The sequence below is a fragment of the Ictalurus punctatus genome, chromosome 18 (assembly GCF_001660625.3).
Source record: "Ictalurus punctatus breed USDA103 chromosome 18, Coco_2.0, whole genome shotgun sequence".
Classification (NCBI taxonomy): Eukaryota; Metazoa; Chordata; class Actinopteri; order Siluriformes; family Ictaluridae; genus Ictalurus; species Ictalurus punctatus.
Window position 1 is genome coordinate 11,540,221 of NC_030433.2, and position 14,946 is coordinate 11,555,166.

Below are 14,946 nucleotides of genomic sequence, written 5' to 3' on the forward strand. Positions count from 1 at the left end.
ATTTGTTTGTTTGTTTGTTTGTTTGTTTGTTTGTTTTTAAAAAAGGTATTTTACCCTGGAACAATTTAATGTGATTTTGTTTACAATTTCAATTTACTTCATTTTCAGCTTTAATTTCTGTTCAATGTAACATTTCAAATCCCTTCTTAGACTATTGTGTTCATGCTTAAAGAATCAGTGACCAATAGGTTCTTAAGGAAACCAAACATTGTTCTCTTGAACCTTAAAATGTAAAGGTTCTGTACCGCCTACAGATAAGTTTCTCCCGATCATAAATGGTTTTGAGTAGAAGCCTTTTAGGAAGGTATGAACTGTTCATTTTATCCAAAGCACCTTTAAAGAACACTTGATTAATAATTAATATTATAAAAGAAGGAAAGAACATTTAAGAGGTTTTAAGAGTGTATCCTGTACACTATGTAACACAAAATCAAGCATTAGTTGTACATTGGTATTTTCCATTCATCCTGATGTTTTACATAAATTCTCTCCCACAATGCCTGAGGTCCAGGGAAGCACATCTTCAGCCAGAAGCTGTGTTTCTTCAGGGCTTTAGATTGGGAAACACGCTGTTGCCTTTATTTGAGACCAGATTTTGGCAGACAACTCCCTCTAATAGCTATGACAACGATGCATTTCCTGAGAAAGAAAACCCAAGGATAACTGACCTCACTGGACCATCATGGTCCATAAATCACTGCACAGCTCTTGGCACACATTTATTTCCTCCTTCCATGCTGGTCAAATAAATGTGTTATTTAGCTATTTTCATATGTACAAGGAAGACATTTAAAAACAGTCCTTCTACTTCCTTGACATTTTTTTTATTTCCTCATATGGTTGTGGTTGTTAGATCATTCACCCTGTGTGCATGCTTGTTGTCTAGAAAATCTCACTTTTTGCATTAATGAGAAGGTCTGAGAATAAGGAAGTTTGACAGAAGCAAAAAAAAAAAGGGTTGGTGATGAATTACATTAATGGGCACCTGATGAGTGAGGTGATTGGAAGGGACTTGCACAAGCGAAAAAATCATTAATTTACATTAATGAGTTACTAGCTTGTGAATTCATCCAAATCATCTGAGGAAAATTCCTTGTCACCAGAGCAAAGCCGAGCACCCTACAGGTAATCTCAGGGAATTGTGTCCCAGTTGGTCTGCAATTACACAAAATCGAACAACACTACAAATTACCAAATGGGCCTTATAGAAGCTTCCAAGGTATTTTTCACACAAAGAAGCTGAAGAGATTACCTTTTAAAATAATATACTTTTGATATATTTTTTTAAACTAAAAATTCCATGTTGAAGTTGAACTCTGTTGAAAGTAATTAATTCCAAGGAAGCAACAAGATAGCATTACTGAGAAATGCCATTCTTTAATGTCTATTCTTTATTCATTGGTTTTTAACTAAATCCTTTCCCTTTTTTTAATCTGCTTGCTCAGATACCTTTCTCGGGAAAGATGATGAGTTTACAGAGTGTTCAAGGGACTTTCATATCATCAATTCCCATTATGTACAGTCGATTCAATTTCAATAAACCTATATTCATAGTCAGAGTGGCACAGGTAATATTACAGTGCTCCAGGCTTCAATCACAGCTCCAGAGTTCAATCCTGAGCTTGGTTACTATCTATGAGGAGTTTCACTTGTTCTCCAGGTGTTTATGTGATTTTTCACTCAGGTTCTCCAGTTTCATGCTATAGTACAGAAACATGCAGACATGTGGATGCCATGTTAAATTGCCTGAATGGTGTACTATGATGGACTGGTGTCACATTTGGGGTCCAACCTTGTGCCCAGTGTTCCTGGGATAAGCTCTGGATCTACCACAATCCTGACCAGGATAAAGTGCTTAGTAATTAGTAATAATATGTATATGGCTAAAGGTTTGCGGGCACTTGACCATCACGTGCATTTCAAAGTTGGATGCACCTAACTGTATAGGATGTCTTTGTATGCTGTAGATTTAAGATTTCCCTTCACTGGAACTAAGAGGCCCAAACCTGTTCCAGCATGACAATGCCCCTGTGCACAAAGCGAGCTCCATGAAGACTCCATGGCGTCCCAGCCACATTGTATTCCCACCTCAAGCCCAGTGTTCCCAGGATAACTCAGTGGAAATGTAATGCTTCTTAGCATGTCATAGGGGTTATAGCCTCTCTGATATGGACACACTTACAGTCCCCTCTGAAACTATTGGAACAGCAAGGCCAATTCATTTTTTTTTGTGCTATACACCAAATACAATTGGATTTTAGATCAAAAGATGGATATGAGACGAACCTTTAGGATTTTAGTTTTTATTTCCTGGTATTTATATCTAGATGTGTTAAACAGCATAAAACATAGAACATTTTGTATCAGACCACCTAATTTTTAGGCAAGCAAAAGTATTGAAATAGAAGAACAGTCTTGAAATAAATTAGAGTAAATAACACTTGATATTTAGTTGCACTTTGGGTTCTCCCTTCAGTCTATTCATTCTGCTGCTAGCATCATGAGTTACATCATCAATAAAGATTAGTGAGCCTGTTCCAGAAGCAGCCATGCAAGCCCAAGCCATGACACTACCTCCACCACGTTTCACAGATGAGCTTGTGTGTTTTTGATCATGAGCAGATCTTTTCTTGGTTCTAGAACTTTTGTGGCCCAAATCTGTATTTCTTTGCAAATTGCAATCTGGCTTTCCGATTCTTACTGCTGATGAGTGGTTTGCATTTTCTGGTATGGCCTCTATATTTCTGCTCTCAAAGTTTTCTTCCATCGGTGGATTGTGATCCAATCTTCACTCTGTGAAGGTTGTTGGTGATGTCACTAACTGATTTTGTTTTTTTCCTCACAGCTCTCACAATGCTGAGTCTTTATTGTTACACCAACAAAGTACACCAGTGGTTTCTTTCTTTTTCAGAACAATGCAAATTGTTGTATTGGCTATGCCCAATGTTTGTGCAATACCTCTGATTGATTTTCCCTCTTTTCTCTGCTTTAAAATGACTTGCATTTCTCCCATAGACAGCTCTCTGATCTTCATGTTGTTTTTTCTTTTTCACAACAAATGCAGTCTTCACAGGTGAAAGTGAAAGCTAAAACCAAGAGTAGATGTTCAGAGCTATTTATTGTTTAAACAATCAATCGAACAGGACACACCTGGATAACAAGACACACCTGTCCGTCAAATGTTCCAAAACATTTGTTTGCCTACAAATTGGCTGGTCTACAAAATGGTCTACTGGCTACAAAATGTGCTGTGTTCTATGTCGTTTAACACATCTACATATAAATACCAGGAAATAAAAGCTGAAATTCTAAACTCTCTTCTCATATTCATCTTTTTATCTCAAACCCAAATGTCTACAGTCTACACCAAAAATAATAATAATTATTATTATTGCCCTTGCCCTTAAATTAGTTTTGGAGGGGACTGTAGATATAGGGTTCTACATAGAACCACTGAGGAGTGCATATTATCATTGATAAAATGATAAAATGTTTAAATCTGCAGAGTTTGGGCGGCTGTGGCTCGGGTGGTAAAGCAGGTTGGCCACTACACCTAGGGCGGTTCGATTCCCGGCCCACATGATTCCACATGCTGAAGTGTCCTTGTGCAAGACACTGAACCCCAATTTGCTCCTGATGGCAAGTTAGCGCCTTGCATGGCAGCTCTGCTACCATTGGTGTGTGAATGTGTGTGTGAATGGGTGAATGAGAACCAGTGTAATGCGCTTTGGAACCATTAATGTTTAAAAAAAGCACTATATAAGTGCAGACCATTTCAGCTACCATTTCAGCTAAGAGCAAAAAGGTAGATTCCTATGTTTGCTACAGAGCTCTATAAGAAAAGAAACAGTTTAGGAAAACATGCTCACATTGTTCATTCAAGAATCAGTGGTAACTTCAGAAATGAAAATGTTTCCAAACTGGTTCTTTGAGAAGTTCCAGTCTTCATCTTTAACTCAGCAATGCCATTAACAAGGCATGTCAAAGATAAAGTAAAGAAAGGGAACCTGTGCTGTGGCATGCAATAAAGCCTGTACAGATACTCTATAATTAGCCTCAACAGATAATGCATAAGTCATGGTCCAGAATGTTAACTATTTTATAAAGCACATTTACCTGATTCCAAGGTTATAGTGCCATAGTTTATATGACCTCATATAATTCTTACAAGTGTTTCATTTTGTTTCAGAGCTAGGAAGTAACAAAGTGTTTTATTACTGTAATTAAACCTGTTGGGGTTTTTTTAAGTAGCTGTACTTAACATGAGCTTTTCTTTCATCAAATACTTTGGACTTTTACTTACATTTTAAAAGAAGAAGCATCTTTATTTCTATTGACTACATTTTCAAAAAACTACATCAGTACACTCCTCTATAGTTATATATTTGTAGTGTCATGAGCTAAAGTTTTAGCATCAAGGAGTCGATCGTAATTCCTGACTATTGTAAACAGTTAATATACAGTGGATATAAAAACTCTACACACTCCTATTAAAATGGTGACAAACACCCAGAAATGTTTTTTTGGGGGGAAAAAACTTGGACAAAAAATTTCCAATACCCAACTTGCATAATCCTCATTTTATAATTGGGAATGTAGCAGTGTTCGAATCAACCAATCACATTCAAACTCATGTTAAATACTAATTATTATACACCTGCCATCGTTTAAAATGAACCTCAAATAAAGCTGTTCCTATAGGGTTTTCCTGACATCTTCTTGGTAACATCCAACTAGAAAAGCAATGGGCCACAAAGAGTGTACAAAGCAGATACGGGATCTCACTGTTGAAAAATGAGAGAGTTACCAACAAATTCCAAGGCATTCGATATACCATGGTACACTGTAAATATAATAAACAATCTCCCAAATTTTTATATCTCTGGGCTATGGGGTATGGTGGCAAGGTGGATGCCTTTTAAAACCAAAAATAAATAAATACATCAGTCTCCCAAAACCATGTGGAATAATGTGTTATGGTCTGACAAGACCAAAGTTGAACTTTTTGGCCATAATACCAAAAGATATGTTTGGCACAAAAAACCCACAGCACATCACCAAAAGAACAGCATCCCCACCGGAAAACATGGTGGTGGAAGCATCATAATGGGAGCTGTTTTTCTTCAACTGGAACTGGGGCTTTAATCAGGGTGGAGGGAATAATGAATAGCTCCAAATATCAGTTCATTTTGCTGCAAAACTTTAAGGCTCCTACTAAAACACTTAAAATGAAGAGGAATTTCACCCTTTCCTGTTCCATTCTTTTTCATTTAGTGCTTTTTAGAATCACATAAAAGTCAATACTTGTATTGTTAATTCAATTCAATTCAATTTTATTTGTGTAGCACTTTTAATATGTTCTCAAATAGTGAACGATTACAACGCAGTGATATAGTACACATTTTGCAGGACATTACAGTTACAGATATAGTGCTGGTTTGCTGGTGATTTTAAAAGTGTACTAAAGTGCACTGTGTTCAAAACTTTTTTTGTTTAGTTTACCTATTTCCAGCTGTGGCACATCTGTGGGCCCCCTGGGGAGGCACAACTTTTAAAGTAATAATACAGGGTACTAGGGAGCAGTAATTCACATGGGCTTTGAATTTAGCAACAAAGGTCTTTATTGTTTGGCCATGTGAGGTTATAAAGAAGCTGAGGATGACAATCTGCCTAGTGGAAAACACCATAAATAGAGTATGATTCAGTCAATATACTCTGGAAAGCATAAATTTACTTACAATAAATCATATTTTTATTATGCTTTTTTTCAAATTTTTCAAACTGTTTTCAGTAAAGACATATATGCATAGACATGTTTTTATCTGTTTATGTGTGTTTATGTCCCATTTCTGAGTCGTGCAGGTCTAGAACCATCTTACTCTTTTGTGTTAAAATCTCTTTGATAGACTTTTATACTCTTTGACTGATATTTATACCCTGGGAAACAGGAAATGACACAAAGACAAAATGCAGTTCTTGGAAAACCAAAAACTATTATTTTTAATAAAAAGATTATTACTTACTTACATGCATTTTTTTTTTAGCTGAAAAATGGAAGTTTCTTTATTTTAAAAATTGTGTGTAATATTTATGTTTGTTTATTTCTTTGTTTTACATTTTAGATTTTAGATTACTGCTCACATGGCTGTGTAATACACTCAGTGTGATCGGTGCTATCTACCCTCTTCTGCATACATAAGGTCACGGACACCCACGATTGGTTAGTGACACAGTGATTGACCGGGGATAGGGAATGCCATCCCGCCCACCCAGTGAACACAACCAATTATGCTGTTCAACACAGAAGGATGTGGCAACTTGCGATCACTTAAACAACATTTCTGTTGCGAAACTTGGGGAAACCCATGTGTAATTTTTTTTTAATTAAGTCATTCCTGCCATTTCGCTTGGGTGAACCTTATAATTATGGATGACTATGTGACTATATATATTTCCATGATGGAGACATCAGACTTTGTCTTGAGAGCCTTTGTCCTTAGATTTTGCAGTGCGTATTTCCAGCCCTCAAGAATTTTAAGGTGTATTTGTCTTTGTCTTGTCTCTCAGGGGAACCCTGTGTAGAACCCTTCCTATTTTCCTATCAGAGAGGGTTCCAGGTTGGACCTCTTTAGGAAGTGAAGATACTTTAGCTATTAAAAGAACCCTTGAAGAAATATTTTTCTTAGAATTACTTGTAAACCTGGTTCCTATGGTTTCCTTCTTTTCCATGGTCTCTCTATTCGAGATGGCTTTGAAAAAATCGTATAACTTTTAACTATCAGAAGAACTCCTGAGAAAATCTTTTTTTCCTCCAAGAGTTTATTAGTTGTACCATGGCCTCATGCAGCTGTTAGTGGAAACCAGTGTTGTTTGTCTGTTGCACCACCCTGTTAGTGGTCACTAGCAACCCAGTGTTCGTGGGCAAAGCGGAAGTGTCTTACACAGCATGAATGTTTACAGTCAACCATGTCTGAATAAAGGGATGATCAATCATGATTACTAACCTCATAAATATCCTGATGTTAATGTAATAAAACTAGAATTTCCCCTTAAATGTGTTACGCAACTGCTTTCTCTACATAAGTGATACCTTTTTGTGTAATGTAACCTTTTTTGTTCGCTTGTTTTTTTATTGTTTGTTTTTTGTTACAATACACTACACCCACAAACTGCAGAATCTAATTTTAGCACAAATTTGGAAATTATAGCTTCTACTAAAACTTAATTAGCTGTATAAGGTATGTTTGATTAAGAAATAAATAAACTCTGTAGGAATGTAGATGTCCAGGCAGAGGTTTGGGCAACCATGGTCAGCCATGTAGTAGAAGCATCTAGCATACTCAGAGAGGTAGTAAATCTGAACAAGAGAGAGGGATGTGTTACGTAATGTGAGGCAGATACACAAACATTTTATACAAAATACATGTGGTTTTCATTCATGGCTTAAGGCACACTTTGTCCCAGGCTACCCACTTTCTGTCCACATGGGAGTCTTAGACTCATGTTTGCAAAGTAGTTAGAGATCACTTTTTGTGTGATGTCTATAAAGCCCTTAAAGTGAGCATGCATGTGGCCATGCAGAGAACTCATTTTAATGTGGTACAAATCTTCCTGAAAAGTAGAAAATCTTAACTTTGTTCTATGGCTCCACATAAATTTGCTTTTGGAGAAACGTTATTAATTATGACATGGAAAAAAACAAAGGTCACTAAGGTCTGGCAAACATCCACTTCTCGAACAACTTCCTGGAGATTCTCCTACATGTATTTTATTTTCATTTTATTCATTAAAAATTGAAATCAGAGCCCTCGATTTTCAAGCTGAAATATTTACAGCTGGTTTAAAGGAGCATTAGCCCTATTCCCACCCATGTACACTTTGTTCCACTAGCACTCAATTAAAAATCTTTTATGGATGCACTACTTGTATTGTTCTCTGTTTGCTATATTGCTTTGCTTGTATTTCCTTGTTTGTAAGTCACTTTGGATTAAAGCATCTGTTAAAAGAATAAATGTGAATGTAAATATATGAGAATGAGTGCCATCATTGTCCTGTTTTGTTTTTTTTGTTTGTTTGTTTTTTTGTAATAAGCTCCTATGGGCTCTATGTTTTAGTATTAGCATGTGAGCGTTGGTAGCATCAGTGTTTAAAAGATAGGCCATTCAGATGCTTGAACGCCAAGTTATAACACTATAAAGATGCAAAATTTGGATTGTAAATGATTCATGAGGATGTTCTCATGAGGAGTGCTTTCACTGTCCTTTTTCTTTGTAATTAAAAAAAAAAGATATCTGCTTGATTTTGTTGTGTAAAACTGGCCATTAAAACAATTATTATTATTATTATTTTGCTCAAATGAGAATTATCTGAATATCCTGGGCTCTTGTTGATTTGAGACAGAGAGTGGTGTGGAGTGAAGAGTCCTATCTGAACACAAACAAGCACTCCAGAGAGTAGGGCAGTTTTCCTGATGAGTTCTCTCAGCCACATAACTTACTTGTGCTGAGGCTTAAAGATTTTATTTTTTTATCATGTTCTACATATTTTCCAGGTAAGCTGTAAAAGTAAGTCATTGAAAAAATCCACGTGTGCACCTTTAAACTGGTTGACATTCAAATGTAAAATTGCAAAGAGTGATAACATCAAAGCTTTAATTTGAGATAAATCAAATGAAATGCTACTTCATAATATTATGTTCACTATTATAACATATAATACTTTCTAACATGTACCTGATTAGGAATTTTAGACTGAATAGTCATTTTTATATGGTACTGACGGTACAGAGTATAACCGTAATAACAGCAATACGCAATCAGGTGACTAGTATCTATCTAACATCCATGTGCTCTCTAGGTCACTGCTCTGACAATTTGCCCACTGTGATTATAGTGTGTGTGTGTGTGTGTGTGTGTGTGTGTGTGTGTGTGTGTGTGTGTGTGTGTGTGTGTGTGTGTGTGTGTGTGTGCGCGTGTATGAGTTGTGACTTCACTTTATCCATTCTACAGCTGTTGAGAAGAGAAACACACAGGGGGGTCAGGAGTCCCTTTCTCTACCAACTTAATACTTAATATCCAGATGTGCACAGAGAAGCAGTACTTCTGTTGGTTGATAGGTAAACATTAACAGATTATTTAAAAAATAGGAAAATATAACACAAAAGTGTATACTCTGTACACAAAGCATATTTAATAAGACATAAGATGTAAGGTTTCCTCAGAACAATAACTGGATTCTTTCTATTGAATTCAACCCGGGGGACTTGAACCCTGAGGTACCATTTATTTTATTTTTTTTTCCATTAGAGCAAGACGAAGAGAGTCCAAAACCAGTAGGAGAGCTGAGATTGGCCGTCATGTATTTATCATAACCATAAACATACAAATGTTTTTAATTGTATTGGTCATTGTTTGTTTCACAAATAAAGGCAAACTAAGAAGCAGGTGAATATGTTTACAACAACTCAACACACCTGCAATTGATGAAAGGAAAATGAAATGTGGAAAAACCTGAAATACATTTACTTAATCACTCTGTATGTAAATGTGTGTGTGTGTGTGTGTGTGTGTGTGTGTGTGTGTGTGTGTGTGTGTGTGTGTGTGTGTGTGTGTGTGTGTGTTGAGAGACAGAGAGAGAGAGAGAGAGAAAGAGAGAAAATAATCTGGATCATTAGTGGGTTGGGTCAATGAATGTAATTATAATTATATAATTAAATTTTTAATCATGTAATTAATGTAATCATGTAATTAGACACCATTATTTTTATATGTGTTTTGGATGGTTAAATATACAGAGGTCACAGTATAGTACATTTGAACAACAATATGTACAGTTGCAATCAAAATTATTCAACCCCCATTGCAAATCAGGTTTATTGTCAAAATTTACAGACTTTCAGCTGTTTGCAATGAACAAATCAAAGAGAAGCAAATGAAACAGTTCAACAACAAATTCTTCAAGTGGTTTCCCCAAATTCAACTGAAAATGCAACTTATTTCAATTGCTTTTGTTTGATTTGTTCATTGCAAACAGCTGAAAGTCTGTATATTTTGACAATGAACCTGATTTGCAATGGAGATTAATAATTTTGGTTGCAACTGTATGCAAATAAGAAAATGCCATTACACTTTACTATAACAATACATGAATTAATACTGAATTAATACTTACTTAAATATGAACTAATAATGAGTTAAAGCATGTACTAATCATGAACTAATGAAGAGTTAACCTTAACTATGACATGAATCTTATGAATTCATGCATGCATAACAACCACCTTAAGTACATGTTAGTACATGTTTGTTATTTAATGTAGTAATTAACAAGTATAGGTGTAAACTAAACCAAACCTGCTCTATTGCTACCTGGATGATCAATGACTGTTTTTATGATTTGTGATAGTTGTTCATGAGTCCTTTGTTTGTCCTGTTAAACTGCCCATTGTTCTTCAGAAAAATCCTCCAGGTCTTGAAAATTCTTTGCTTTTCCAGCATCTTCTACATATCTGCTCCCTTTTAACAGTGGCTATATGATGCTGAGATCTATCTCTTCACACTGAGGGCAACTGAGGGACTCGGACACAACTATTACAAAAGTTGCAAACATTCACTGATACTCAAGAAGGCAACACAGATACATTAAGAGCCAGGGGTGTGTAAACTTTTGAACAGGATGATCAGTGTAAATTGTTGTGTAAATTGTTATTATTACTGGTGTTACCAAAAATCCTTTAGATGTCAAAGATTCTCTTTGGAATTTGGCGTGTTTACTGGAATATGATACTCTGGTGACATTAAGAGAAACTTAATAATATGAGATTATTTGGCCTGCATATGTTGTTTTGCAACAAGAAGATATTTTTTTTTCCAATTTAAAATCTTTTTATTTTTATTTTACATAGTTACCTGTCAATTAGGAACTATACAATAAATACATTGACAGTTCTTCAAAAGTGTTAAAATTCTTTCATATGCAATATTTTAAAAGTTACTTCCTGTAACATGTTATTTGCACAAAAGTTAAATCAAACTTTATATCCATTTAATGATTATTTAAATTGCATACTAGAATATTGCAGCAACTGCAGCTTTGTAAATAATCTTTCTTATATGTTTTACTTGACAAGAGACACTCATGACTCATAATTATATTTTCTTTTAAAGTGCACCTATTATGGTTTTGAAACGTGCCTAATTTTGTTTTAGAAGTTTCATACAATAGATTTACATGCATCCAAGGTCAAAAAACACTTTAATGTGCTCACAATTTAAACTGCAGCATTACCTTTTTTTTCGCAGTGTCACAAACGACTTCCGCTCTAAAAGATTCATTCTAAACTCCTCCTTTCAGAGAGTATACTCTGCTCTGATTGGTCAGATGTCCTAGTTTGTTGTGATTGGTCTACCGCTGTCAGCGAGCAGCAAATGAAGACCAGAGGTGAGGCTTTTTGTTACAAACCTATGGAAGTTTGTACAGGAAGTAAGTCTGGAATTACTAAGGACTTGTTTCAGCTGTTTTTTTAATTTTTTAAACTTTGCAGACTTTTTACATTCACAAACAGCTCTAAAATACACTACATGAAAGGTAATATTTGAACAACCATTATAGGTGCACTTTAAAGTTCTTAATAATTGTGTACGGCATTGTTTGGAATGATATGAAAAACAGTACATCAGCGAAATTAATTAAACATTATTAATAACCCATCTCTTCTTATAAAGGTGCTTGCATCTGAGCATTACAGCTTGGTTATTTAAAAAAAAAAAAAGTAAAAAAAAAAAAAAACGCATTTATGTGGAGAAAGTTATATATCTCTGTAATATATGCTGTATCAGTGATCAAGGTAAAAGGCATGTTTCAGCAGGACATGAAGAAGTCTAACCTGCCCAAATTTCAAAAGAGCTCATTTGGTTAATTTCCCTATGAAGGAAGTGTTCAAAGGCTAAACATCTAAGACTTCTAAGAGCAAAGGGCATCCCTAGCAGAGTGAGTTTTTTCAGCATACGCCTTTCTGAGACATCAACAATTGATAAGACTTGAAAGACCTTCAACCTTAGACTTCTTCCGGGAATATGTGAGACCATAAATTGAACCAGTGAGTAATCAGTGTTACCTTTTTTATCTAATGATGCCAGTATGAAATACCTCATCCAAAAAAATTATAATAATTCTCCTGCTATAAGTAATTCACACTTATTCATGTGCTGACCAAGTCCCGGGGCTCTGTGAGGACATGTTGATAGCTCTGATGGCTTCATGTTACAGTATTTTAAAGAAAAACAGTAGAATCATGACTAATACTGATGACGGATTTTAGTTGTGGCCTTAAGAAATCCTTAACATTTCCGGTGTAAAACATTTCCATTGACTGCCTCAAGATCGCAGAACAGATCAATTTTACTATCTTAATCTGACTACGCACATAATATGATTAAGCACATTTGGGAACCCGTGAGAGCTTTTTTTTTTTTTTTTTTTTTTTTTTTAAATAAATCTTATTATTATTCCTGAGTTTTCCACCTTAAGAAACAAGGTACACTGGGTCAAAATGTACAAACATTTAGGATCATATTATGAAAACTTATTAATATTAGTTTTAATAAAGCTTGCCATGAATTATGAAATTAATATATTTTGAGAAACACATTAGTGCCACTGGCATAATTTCAAAATGATTCAAATTCAGTCAATCAGTTAATTATAGCTATAATATCTGAATAATAACTACTGCATAATAACTGACAGTTAATTATAAGCTTAACCACCATCAAGATTGAATATATGCTTGGATATATGTTACAGATCCCAATATGAAAAGGTTCTAGTGCTGTAGTTCTCACAAGGAGGTCCATGAACCATATCAATGGGGGTCTGTTTTTGTTGTTGTTGTTGTTTTATTATTATTATTATTATTATTATTATTATTATTATTATTATTATGCTGTAAATCACAGTCCACCCTTTTCAAAGTTATTATAATTATTACATTCATAAAGTTATAATTATTGAATGGAATGGTATGTACAGTAATATAATCTAAGCCTTAATTCCTCAAAAACAAGTAGCCTATAAATAATGGAATAAAACACTCACAATATTATTACACACATTTAAAGAATGAGACTAATATTTGAATAAGTGTATTATGTTCATATGGATTATGATGGGTACATGATTTAAAGGTTCTCAAGGGGTTCTATGTAGAGCTAAAGGTTTTTATTTCCTACTTGAATCTCTTTCCAATAGAGAATCATCTATAAGGTTCTACATAGAACATTTTGGGGTTACAGAGAGGTTCTAGCCTAAGAAACTTTAAAGGTTCTAGATGCACCCTTCTTGAATGAGTGTACAGTAGTTGCAGGGCCATGAGGAAGATTTAATTGATAGATGAGGCAATGATAAATCCCTTGGTGGTATCAGATGATAGTTTGATAGAACTATCAAACTATTATCAAAGGGGTTCAAAAGCTTTTTGCAGTCAGGGTTGCCATTAAAATAAGCATCAGATAAATTCCGCTGACACCCCTCTGCATAATTTGAGCACATAATTTAAAGATTTTGAGCTGTAGAGCTTTCAATTCCTGAACATTCCACCGACAGAACCGCATTAGGTCCATCAGGTTTGGATTAGGCAGCACTATGGCTCCAGGGTTCCCCAGTTTGATCCTGAGTGGAGTTTCTGTGCATGTTCACCTTGTTTGGGTTTCCTACAAGTTTCCTCCCACCTCAGTATGTGGATTTGCTATGATCAGGTGCCTCTTTGTGTAAATATGTGTGTAGTGTCTCATCCAGGGTGTATTTAGGCCTTAGCCCTAGTTTTCCTGGAATAGGCTCCAGACCCAACATGATCCAGATCAGGATAAAGCATTTACTGAACGTCAGTGAGTGTGTAAGGTTTGTGCATTTCTGCAACAATTTATAAGGTGACGATTGAAATGAATCAATGCAACAATCATAAATATGTTAAGGCAAGACAGAGGAATGGTGTGTAAAAAAACATTTATATTTTTAAAATGTAGTGTACATAGTCTAGCACGGCGATTTGGCCATAAATCTGATACTTAAAATAGCACTTCTCAACATCATCATCCATCCATCAGTCCATTTTCCATATCTCTTATCTAACACAGGGTAGAGGAGCATGGAGCCTATCACAGGGATCTTGGAGGACACCCTGGATAGGGTGCCAACCCATCGCAGGACACAATCACACACTACGGACAATTTGGAAATACCAGTCAGCTTACAAACCCCCAAAATACAGGGAGAACATGTAAACTCTGCACACACAGGGTGGATGCAGGATTTGAACCCTCAACCCCGGAGGTGCAAGGCATCATCATGATTCACAAATGAATACTACACCTAAATGGCACACTTATATAGCGCTTTTATCCAAAGCACTTTACACTGTGTCTCATTCACCCATTCACCCACCAATGGTAGCAGAGCTGCCATGCAAGGCACTAATTTGCCATCGGGAGCAACTTGGGGTTCAGTGTCTTGCCCAAGGACACTACGGCATGTGGAGTCATGCAGGCCGGGAATTGAACCGCCAACCCTACGATCAGTGGACCACCCGCTCTACCAACTGAGCCACAGCCTACTGCTACTAATAATTTTAAAAACTCAATAATAAATGTAACAACTTTGATCATCTGTAGTTGTGATTTCCACTCTGAATACAATAATAATAATAATAATAATAATAATAATAATAATAATAATAATAATAATAATAATCATCATCATCATCAAGGCATTAACATACAAGGTTTGGACGATCACGTTATTATGCCTTGGGCGCGGCCGTGCGCGCTGACGTCATTACGCCTCCTTGTAAATTTTTTTTTTGTTGTTTTGTTAATACATTCCTAGTTTAGAGCAGAAGTGGGCGTGTCCCGCGTTGACATGGTGACTCAACGCTCGACAGAGGTGGAGCAG